The sequence below is a fragment of the Lissotriton vulgaris genome, chromosome 1_2, assembly GCF_964263255.1.
Source record: "Lissotriton vulgaris chromosome 1_2, aLisVul1.2, whole genome shotgun sequence".
NCBI lineage: Eukaryota > Metazoa > Chordata > Amphibia > Caudata > Salamandridae > Lissotriton > Lissotriton vulgaris.
The window spans coordinates 8,023,099-8,035,180 of NC_141686.1; positions in this window are offsets into that span (position 1 = coordinate 8,023,099).

The window sequence follows — 12,082 nt, forward strand, 5'->3', positions numbered from 1 at the left end:
CAAAGAGTTCAAAAAGTGTATGTAGTCTTCACTGCTCTGTACAGTGGAGGACAGTGAAAAAAAGCTTTCAAGACCTTATACAGTTTGTGCAGGAATTGCTTTCTAAAAACAGCAGTGGCAGTGTGCCATCCAACCAAATATTTCCTGCTCCAGGCAGAAGGAGTTGTTTGGCTCTAATTCCTGTTGTGGAATCGGTTACCATACGACTCATAATTGCTGTTTGTGATGTTTCCACATGCTTAATTCCCACACGATAATTTTGAAGATTTTTTGCATGCAATTCTTTATATACACATTTATCGCATGGGAAACTTGCACGCAGAATAATCACATGAACATCACACAAAGCAACATTAACACACACAATGATGTGAACATTTTGCTTCACACAACTTCGGGTCATAGGTGGATATGCTCAAGAACATGTGATAATTATCGCAAAATTAGCTTAACGCAACTTTTCACATCGCAGTCTATTGCGGGAAAATAACACTGTGTTAACATTGTATTCCCAATACGGCAGTACCTTGCGATAGGCTCACGATAATGCGTCAAATGAATGCTCTAAAATTAATGCAATGCCTAAAAAATGTGAAACACAAACGCAAAAAAGCAGCGATGTCCCAAACCGTGGTACAAAAATCAGAGATAACAAGCGAAAGGCCTGCAATTTCCACGTGTCATGTGAAATAATGCACAATAAAAGCAGAGACAAAAAAACTGTGAGTTGACAATGTACAAGTACAACCTCACATCCGTGATGTAGTACAAATGCCCACTTTCCCGCATCATATAGGCATCTCCTCCCAAACAGTCAGCTATGTCATCCATAATTTGGGAAACATAAGGGGGGGTCATGGAGAACATGGAGCGGATGCAGGCGCAAAGAATAGCTACCTCGCCAGCACACGAGAAAGCTGTAGATGGAATCTTCCGTGCACTGCAGATCCTCATCATGGGAGTGATGTCACAAGACATTGCGCATATGAATGCTGCTGCTACTTCTACATCCACATCTCCGGCCCCCTGATGTATCAGTGTCACACAGTGCTGCAGACCAAACACCACCACCCACATGTGAGGCACATGAAACGTCAGAGGACGAAGATAAGGATGAATCTGCCTTAGTGGTGAGAATGAAGCAGTAGCACTCATTGCCGGCATATGGCTTGTTTCTGCTTGGTTCTGCCCTCTGTATCATGCCCCGGAATAACACCTTCCACCATCCCCCGATACACTTAACAATGACATAGCAATCAGTCTGCGGACTGGACTCTTCCCCCTCCAAGTAACTTGTCAATCCCTAAAGGATGCTGGCTGGCCCTCCACGGGGCAGCATTGTAAAGTGTTGTATGCATGGCCCAGTACTAAGACAGCTTCAATACTCCACTAAACGTGAAAGATACATACTAATACACACAGATATATCATGTCTATGATTAATAAAGTATGAAAGCATGGACGAAGGTAGGGGCAGTGATTCCCCCTTAAGTCCATGTTGCTCATGGTGTGGGCCTGTTGCCAATTGTAGGTCACAAATGACAGCCTATATGTAATGATTTGGGACACATGTGAAATGCTGATGAGTGGGATTCCGTACTATCTTTGACACACAGAAATTGCATTTCAAATACATGACACCCTAAACAGCCTCTCTGTACAGAGGTGACACCCCCACCATCTATTTTCAAATTATGAGATTGTTAGCACTACATTTTGCACTTACACTTGTCAGAGTGATGTGCTTGTACAGAGGAGTGACATGCACTCAGGAAATGTGTGTTGTAATGAATTAATTTGGACATGCTGTGCCTGTGATGCTTTTGTACTGTCCCATGATTGCTAAGGACTGTGACAATGTAAAGTGGTCATGTGAAGAAATCATCAATGATGGTGTCCCTATGGGCTATTTCTGCTGCAGCTGAAGTGAGGTGTGCTCCACATGCCTCATCTTCCTCATCATCGTCTGGTGCATCTGGCACCTGTATCCATGGGGCATTGGTGCATACACATATGTTGTGCAACACACAACATGCAACAATCATCTTGCACACAATGTCTGGGCTCTACAGGAGCCTTCCACATGTGATGTCCAGGCACCTGAAACTTAACTTCAACACACCAAATGTGCGTTCCACAATGCCCCTGTTGCGTTTCTGGGCCGCAATGTACTGCCTCTGGGCCTATGGGTTCGGGCTTGGAGGGGTGTCATCATCCAAGGGTAGAGTGCATATCCTTGATCACCTGTGACAGTGCAGAGAGACATGAGTTAATAGTTGGGTCTGCATGATGTGTTAGCTGGCTCACTGGTTCATTGGTGTGATATGTGTGACTTAGTGATTCTTGTTTGACATGTACTGCTTGTAGCAAATGAGCGGCATCAATGTGTATTAGGTAGCCTCACTGCTGCTCCTCCCTCCCCCTGAGCCTATTTACTAGTGTGCGCAGGACGGTTGCATCACTTGCACTACTACGGCACACCATTGTCATGCCTGTCTGCGCATGTCCACAAGCCTGACAACAACACAGTGATGTTGTGGGTTGAAGGTGGGTGGCCACGTGTGTGTAGGCCTATGGTAAGGATAGGGCGGACACAGATGTAGAGTTCATGGCTGGCTGAACTTGCGATGCGGTTGAGGGTAGACCTTTGGCTTATGCTGCGGTAATAGCGACACACACATCAGTTGGCATGTATGATCCAGGACCCTGAGTGGGCTTGCGCTCCTTCATTTAACCCTTTGGTGCACTACTTGCCTGCACTACGGGGGCATACTACATTGCAACATTGTCTGTTACGGGACGGGTAGCGCTGACACTAAAACAGAGACACACGCATTTGTTACTTCCTTGGCAAGGCCACAACTTAACCACGCCTAGGGCCCCGGGTTGATTACCCACACCCCTATGCGGGACTGTCGTATGCCAGCCCGCTCCGCTTATGCCTACTGGGGGATACGACAGAGCTACATGTCCCAGGTCTTCCCCACTGCCTGAGGTGACATGGTTGCATCCGCTGTACACAGCACAATGTAAAGTGGTAGGGTCTGGGGCCCTCATGCATACATAATGACCACACGGACACACTTAGATAGTTTGTAGAACTAGCTACGGGCATGTGCACCCGGCCCCCTTTTATTACCAGGGTCACATGTCCAGTGAAGCCTGTGCTGGATGGGTGTAGGATGAGTGTAAGCCAACCCTTAGGGAGTGGTTGGTGCTGGCAACAACTACAACAGTGATCAGACAATCAGAAGTTCAAAGTTCAAACAGCAAGGGTCCATGATTTGAGCTGTACAGAGTTAGTGGCCCCAGATGCACTGCGGCTGGCACAGGCACACCGCCACGGAATAGTGACTTGCGGTGCACTGAGGTAGGGCCACGAGAGCTGAGCGGATCCTCGTCGATGTCGACGCTGAATGTATCGGAGTGTTTCGGGGGGACAGCGGAAGGTGTTCTTCCAGGACATGATGCAGAGGGCAGAACCAAAAAGAAACGGGCAATATGGAGAAGATGAATGCTATAGCCACATTTTTTACACCAAGTCAGTACCAGCTACATGCTGATGAAGACAACCCCCAAGCTAAAGACTCAGACGTCCCCAATGTTCAACGAGAGAGTGTACATGAATTTCGGGGCACAGAGTTAGTGGCACCAGAGCTAAAAGGGGGTGCAGTCTGCGATGGTATAAACTCTGCCATGAATAAATCAAGACTCAGTTCCAAATGTGATACCTACTTGACCGCAGTGTAGTCAGCAAGGGACACAGACACGCTATGCACAGAGTTGGTGGCACCACATCGAAGGAGCACAGTAATATTGAACATCCCATCAACATATGAACTCAGCCATCATGATATCCAGACTCAGTTCCAAGTGTGTGACCTACTTGACCGCAGTGTAGGCCCGAGGCAGTGGTGGAGTGGGTCAACGAGAAAAGAGTGCAGGGGGCCTGTGTCGCAGAGGCCAGCGATGGTCTGAGGAGGCTGCCAAGGTCACAGGCCTCAGGCTTGGAGCTTGCACTGGCACGTGGTGGGCCCTCTTTGACACATGCCGGTGTCAGCAGGTGAGCAGTGAGTACTGGGTGCGCAGGGGCAACCAAGACGGGTCTGGGGACCAGTGGCCTGGGGTGCAGCAGGCGCATAGGATTGCAGGCACCACTGCTCATGGCGTCGGACTCATGGTGGGGTGAGAGGCGCCGTCCTGGCAGACACGGTGGCCATTACGGAAGAGAACCAGGCCCAGACCAACAGGCTTTTTATTCACACCCCTACGCTAGCCTGGCATAGGAAGGGGTCAGCCCACTCTGCTCATGCTTGCAGGGGGACATAACAAGCTACATTTCCGCGATCTTCCCCACTGCCTGGGGTAACATGGTTGCGTCCACTGCACTCCAAACACCAGCAGTATATGTCGACATGGACATTTCTGTGGTCTGCATACTGCAGTCTAGCCAGCACATCCACTCCACACTTGGCATTGTGTACATTCTTATAAATAGATCACTTGCCTCCTTCGCACATGCTTGGTTCCCATCTCTCCCCACATTCTGCTAATGTGTGACGGAGGTGCCATGCCGTTGATGGATTGTGTACATGGTTAGCCCATGTTTCCAGAGTAAGTTGTGCTGTCGTGTCTGGTAGGTGGGAATGTTGTTTGGCATGTTGTATGTGAGTTTGTAACATGGGCATTCCCAGAGTTGTGAGTTGCATGATTGTGGAGTTGAGGTGTGTGGTGTGTTCATTTCGTACTTACCAAAGAGCAGTGTATTTCCGTAGGTGCCAGCCTTAAAACGCTGGTTGATGAAGGACTGTCGGAAGATGACGGAATCATGCACACTGCCTGGGTATTTGGCGATGACATTAGTGAAGAGTCCCCGGTGGTCTAGTATTGCCTGCACATTGATGGAATGCGTGTGCTTTCTGTTGCGGTAATTGTGTGCAGTGTCAGCAGGGGCAAAAGTAGGACATGTGTGCAGTCATTTGCCCCAACACGTGCGGGAAGCCAGCTATGGTGTAGAAGCCCTGCTTGGTCTCCACCTGTTCCTGCGCAGTGTGGGGGAAGTGAATGTGCTGGGGTACCAAGCTGATAATGGCATCCAAGACAGTTGTCATGAACTTTGATAGGGCTGGCTGTGAGACTCCTCTGACTCTGGCAGTTGTTGGTTGGAAGGCACCAGAGGCCAACAGGTGCAGCACAGCCAGCAGCTTTGTCTGTGGAGGGATGTTGGTTGTCCGCTGTGTTGGTACCGTCAGCCTGTGGGCAATAATGGTCAGGAGGTGGAGGATGGTTGTCCTTTTGAGCCTGTAGGGGGCAATGACATCCTCTTGTGTTAAGTCTGTGAGGCTGCTGCGTTTTCTGAAGGTCCGCTGTCTTTCTCTGTGGTAGTCCGGGAGGAGGGGCAGGGGGCCCGGGGGGGGGGGAGGGTCGGGTGGGGGGTCTGGGGGGGGGGGGTGGTGGTGGGTGTTGTGGCCCTGTTGGGGCTCCAAGCTGCATGATCAGTAGCTCCATAACATCTGTTGTTCTTCAGGTGTGGCTCTGGACTGGGCTCCCTTTTATTGTTCTTCAGGTGTGGTTCGGGGCTGGGCTCCCTTTTATGGTACAGGTTGTCGTCCGACTTAACACCAGGTAAGAGCAGGCATTAAATCCCTGCTGCTAACACGCCTTATCGCCTGTTTTGGGATCTTATCGCCGATCTGGCTGGTCGTTGAGAATGTTGCGAAGTGGTGTTGTCGCTGCTTTTTGCACGGGAACTCCTACTCTGCATATCATTAGCGATAGTTGCTGGTGTCAAATGTGGCAATGTTTTTGTGGCTGCTATCATAGGAAAATAGGTGATATTGGCTGTTAGCACCAGCTCGTGATTAGGGTGATAACTTTATCGCCACTTTGGCTGAGATAAAGTGCTGCTAACTCGGCAATAAGTCCTTGAGAATGTGCCCCATAGAGTGGAGTTTGGTTTGCTCCTTATTCATGATTGAATGCTCTCTTGTCTATCTCAATACACCTGCTCTCTTATTCAATGGCATTGCCTGACCTGCTCATGACGCATTTCGGTCTCACCGTGTTTTTTTCATTGGATGACCTTTATCCTTTCACTGCTTACATCAGACCTTGCATTGTGGTGCTTATGAGGGACTATTTTCTCTTCCCCTCTATCTCTTCCAGCTCCTCACTTTACTCTACTCTACTTTACTCTACTCTTTAGTAAATATAACCACTCCAGCACAAACTTACTCCCAGCACCCTTTTTCTTTGCGCCCAACACTGAGACCATTCCAGCAAGGCTACCCACGCGTATGTATCTTTGAATGAATTTTCTTATGCTTTAAAAAAATCCTTTTGACTATAGCTGCCATATGACCGTCTACCGTCCGTGAAAAAAGCAAGCATAGAAAAAGTCAATAGGCTAGATATTTTGGCCTTACCAATGCTTATTGTAGAAGGCTTTCAAATGTTAATCAGTGAAGCAGAGTTGGGGCCGAAAGAGACTGCCTCTTTCAAATGTATATGGGTGCACCAGAGTGCTAATGGCCAGACATTTAAGCTGATCTAAAATATTGTGGCAAGATGAAAAACTGCATTGTTGAGCACAGTGAGAGCCCACGTGGGTTTGGGTCCAGGGCTAAAGTGACCCCCCTGTCCTGCAGCCCCACTTATCCTGTGATAAATGTCAATGCTGCAAGATAAACCACTTTTAGCTATGACAAAGCCTAAAAGAATAACATTGCCAATTCTTGATTTTATGTTATGTCCACCTATATTCTACTTGAAAGGCTGTCACTATGCCTTTGCATCCTCTGCGGCTGCCTCAACCTGTAAATGCATGACAATAACCATTTGTCAGCTATTGGATGTGATGGCTGCACACCTGTCTCTCTCTGATGGCCGTCTGCGGCTTACGCTGGATGTTGTTTTTTATTTTCACATCAGTTAGGAACAGTTCTTAAAAAGCCTGATCATACACTGAAGTAGCATGGATGCAGTTTTAATTTCACGATGGCACTGAATTTAAATATAGAATGAGAAAATACCAACATTTTTAATTTTATTGCCTCGGGTAAAATAAATTTGATTTAAAACCTTGCAAGTAAACCGTATCTGGAGAATATTCTTGCTGGAGTAAATTCTCCTGTTGGTTAATTGCTGCCATCTAGTGTTAACTTTGCAGAACTTTCTTTTTTCTTTGAAGGAAATTTTATAACTGTACAACTAACGACGCTTGTTTGCACAACGCAAGGTACGTCACAGTAAAATGAAGGGTGAACAGATTTGAGTAACCAGTATCTTGGTGACATTTAATTGCCCTTTCATCTTGTAGTTCTTATAAATCAACATGTTTATTTCATTTATTTGTAGCAATGCCATTCTTTGTGTGGAAAAAAATGGTCCTTATTCTCTTACCCAGTACTTAACCCTTCATCATCAGCAACGGCATATAGAGAATAGCTCCTGATGTTAGTAGCTTTAAATTCAGACCTGTCTATAGGATCAATTAAGGGAGATCGCAACTATTAGTAATTGGTGACCCAGAGACCCATTTAGGCTTTCCAGCTTGCAGACCGTTTTAAGACAATACGCTTGTTGCCGAAATGTGTTTGCCCTGAGGGCCATCGCTGCCGACTTTAGAGCTGGGGAACTGGGGGGCATATTATCAAGACAGGAGATAAAATAATCGCCGCTTCATCGGCAGAAAACTGCTGATAAAGCGGCGATAATGGGCTTGATAATATGCTCTATGGAATTCCAATCAAAGCCCGTGTTAACTGCTGATAAAGCGGCGATAATTTTATCTCCTGTCTTGATAATATGCCCCCAAGGGGTATATTAGCAAGACAGGAAATGAAATGATTGCCGCTTCTTCGGCAGAAAACTGCTGATAAAGCGGAGATAATGGGCTTCATAATATGTTCTATGGAATTCCAATCGAAGCCCATGTTGGATGTCTTCACATCTAACATGGGTTTTGATTGGAATTCCATAGAGCATATAATCAAGCCCATTATCACTGCATTATCGGCAGATTTCTGCCGATAAAGCGGCGATAATTTTATCTCCTGTCTTGATAATATGCCCCACGGTTACGAGTCTCGGCGTCTGCTCGGTACCCTGTGATACTGGGCAAATCTCTTAATTTTCCGTGCCTACCAAAAATGAATGTGTGTCCTTGTGTAATATAACTGGTGTTCATGTAAAGGCGCTTAAATACCTTCGGCTCTAGTTCGCGCTACATAAAACTGTTTAAAAATACGATGCCGCAAAAGAAAACCTAATATGGTGGGCTGGCTTACAAACGCGTTCCCTTAATGTTCAACTCTTTTCTATCTGAAAGATCTCGGAATAGCACCATTGGTTCAAATGCTGTTTTTTAGGACTCCCAATACCTCTGAAATTCGCTCTCTCGTAGCTGCTGGGCATCACTCATTTGTGCCCCATTTGCCGATGAGTTGAAACTAAGGGGCATATTAGCAAGAACCTCGTTAAAATTATCCAATTTGCCGCTAAAACAACGATAATGGGCTTGCTAATATGCGTTATAGAATTCCAATAGTAGCCCAGGTTAGATGTGCAGGACATCTAACTTGGGCTTCTATTGGAATTCTATAATGCATATTAGCAAGCCTGTGGAATTTTAGTTTGCGATCTGAACATCATCTGCGCCAGCTTGTCACCTATGCACTACGCGCACGGCAGCCATTCTGGGTCACCTATGTATTACGTGCACGGCAGCCATCTTAGATATCATGGTCTCCCTGTCCACGACCGATCGCCAGCGCGCCCCTCTGACCCAGCAAGCATCCTCCGCGCGCCCTGGCTCCCCCCTCCCTCCTCCTTATGAGCATGACCCATCTGCATGACCCTGTCCTTAGGAGTCACGCCAGCGCCTGACCAACACCTCCTCTCTTCCCATGAATGCCCCTCTGTTGATAAACCTCCCCTCTGCGCTGGATTGTCCACGCAGCATGAATACCACTCCATTGATGGCCCCTCACCCGGTGTCCGACTGTCCACACAGGTCCGAGGCCATTGCCTAAGCCGAGAGATACCATTTACTGCCCTTATTGTATGAGGTCGCTCTCCTTCAAAGGACCCTCTATTGATCCAGGCCTCCCCACCCCCTGTGACATGATCAGGCGCACACATCCTAAGACTCGACGAAACACTCAGCTGCGTGATGACCCTCCCTCTTATCAGCAGGTTGAGGACCTCCATTGTGAATGTATATGGGGGTGGGATTAACACGAGGATTACGGGGATGTCTTTTCCCATGCCTTACAAAGTTGTGATTGTATTAAAAGAAGGTCACATGCCATAAACCAGTGTATAAGAGGCCAGGCCTCTGAGTGGCTGTTAGAGCACCTCGAGACGATACCTTGTTGTCTGATCTGATGTGTTCTGCTCCGTCGGAATAAACTTCTGTTTCCTGCCTTCTGGTCTCCGGCGCCTGCCTCATTGCTTGGTAAACTTGAATGGTACAAGGGCGGTTAGCGCCGGGCAAATCTTGAGAAAGGTCCTAGCCCTACCTTTTTCTACAAATTGGCGTCCCAAAGCGTGGGGCCCATCAGCGACACGTGGATCCAGTGGGAGAGGTCCCGATGACAGAGTGAACGACTGCAACGATCGGGAAGAGCTCATGTCCGATAGACCCTCGTCTGACAGCCGATCATCCGACCTTCACTAGTTCTGAACAGACCTCTCTCGAGTGATCTACGGTCCTGACTGGGAACCATCAGGAGTGCCGCGAACATCACGAAGGAGAGAGGACGATCGGGCGCTGGATCCAGAGGACAGGAAACCGTCCATGCGGTCCGGGTAAGGTCGTGTAAACACGACGAATTGAGGAAAATTGTTTTTGTTTGGATAATACTAGTATTACGCTTTGTTGAAACCTCTGGAGATTCGCTGTCTGCAAACGGGGAAAAACAAACAGGCTCTCTCTTTGCAAACAGTGAAGGATAGGTAACGCAGACTTTTGTCCCCATTGTAATCCGTCGTGCCTATCTTCCTCCCCCACTGTTTCCCGAACTGTCGTTCGTGGATTATTGTCTGGAGATTCTTTGTCTGCAAACAGGGAAGAACAAGGTCTCTCTTTGCAGGTAGAGAAAGAGTGGGTAGCGATAACTTTTCGTGCCCACTTATTCTCCCCACTGAATTGTTTGATTGGCCGATTATTCGGTATTGGTTCGTTTGAGGTATTCACCGCCGCCAAACAACGGAGAATAGAAATATTCTGCCTAGTCTTTGCCCGCTGTGATAAGATAGGTAGTGCAGACTTTTGTCCCCGGTGTAAACCGTCATGCCTATCTTCTCCCCACTGGTTGGTAGCCTGTTTAGCCCGGACCGGCTATTAGAGATGAACCATCCAGCTCCACTGGAGGGCACCCCTAATAAGGACATGTTCACTAAGTATGGACTAGTCGCTATAGCTTACACTAGACTATGGCATAAATATACGAAAAAGAACCCTGAAAGTCAGTGGCCACTGATAGGTTCCTTTAGTGAAAATAAAATAAAAACATTCGAAATAGCGCTCCAGAAGAATAAGACCACGCCCACTATGCTCGACAGTATCGGCATGTGGCGCAAAGAAACGGAACAACGAAAGAAAAGAGAAGAAGCAAAAGTAGGGAAAGAACTACGAAAGGCAGCCCACCTAGCCGCTAAGCAACTAGAAGAAGAAATAAAAGAAAGAAAAGAAGCTACACAAAACCAAGAATCAGGGTCAACAGGCCAATGTCCTGTTAGGACCCCCTCTGCGCTCTACCCTGAACTACCCTCCAAACAACGGACAAACGATGAGCTATTGCTAGGTCCACCGATCATCTACATGCCCCCTCCATATGCTCCCAGCCAACAAAACTTGCAAGCCCCGAGTGTGAGTGAAAGTGGCCCTAGTGCTAGTGCACCAGCCCTCACGGCCTCCGCACCAGCCACATTAACAACTTCGTTAAGCGACCCCGAGGCTAGCAAACAATCATCAGCCAGGTTAAATAGGTTAAGCAAAGATGAGCGGGATGGGATCGACAAAATAGGAAAGACATTGGTAGAACGAAGGGAGAGCGAAGAATACACAATGAGCGTGTATAATTCACATGCCGACAGCCACAGACGGCATTTTATTTTGCGATTCAGCTTCCACACCCTGAACGCGTATGAAGATAGGTATCAGAGTAAGGGTCCCGCTAAACTAACAACACTGTATAGGAAGATTGATGTCGGAGATGGGACTGAACGTGAGGCGACGGAGCTCTTCATGCAAATGCTCGAGGTCTTCCGCCACCTCGCCGAACAGAAACCAGAAACCAAGGTTACGGCCCCTGAAACAACCTCGGCAGAGGTAGCCAATACTATGATGCCTATCAGAGAAGCGGCTCCTTACTGGATCCCGCCACGGGGCCAGGGAACGAGCGATGATATTAATAATGAACATGCAAAGGGAAGGGTTGTGTACAATTGGGTTTACCAACCATGGGACCGACAAGACATCCTAACCTTCAAGCAAACCTTGCCCGACTTAAGAAAGAACCCGACGGCATTTTATACTGAATTAGGCACAGCCTTGGGTTCGACAATAATGACTTTAGCAGATATTGACTTGTTCTTTGGGTTATGCCTGCCAGCTGATGTGTGGAAGCAAATCCGGAAAGTCGACCACACGGATCTGTTTGGACATACCTGGGACCAACTCGGTAAACTAGATAGACAGCGAGAGCCGGGGAGTAAACCAGTGAAGGACATACTGGAACTCCCAGACAAACTGGTCCAGAAGTTAAAAACCCTGGTCCCGGAAAGAAAAGTAGACTGGTCGATAGTCACGGCCTGTCGACAGAAACCCCAGGAGGATGTGTCAGAATACTTCTCCCGATTCGAGACAGTGTTCTCCGACTACAGTGGCCAAGACCTGACCACCGCAACCGGACAACACCTGTTTGTGCAAAATTATGTAAAGGGACTAACGCAAGAAGTCTCCCAAAAACTGCAGACGAGTGAGAGTAGTTGGGGAGCCTCCAAACCCGCAGCCATCCTTCAGATGGCTCAGTATTACGAGCACCAAAAGAATGAGAATGATAGGGCGTCCGAGAAA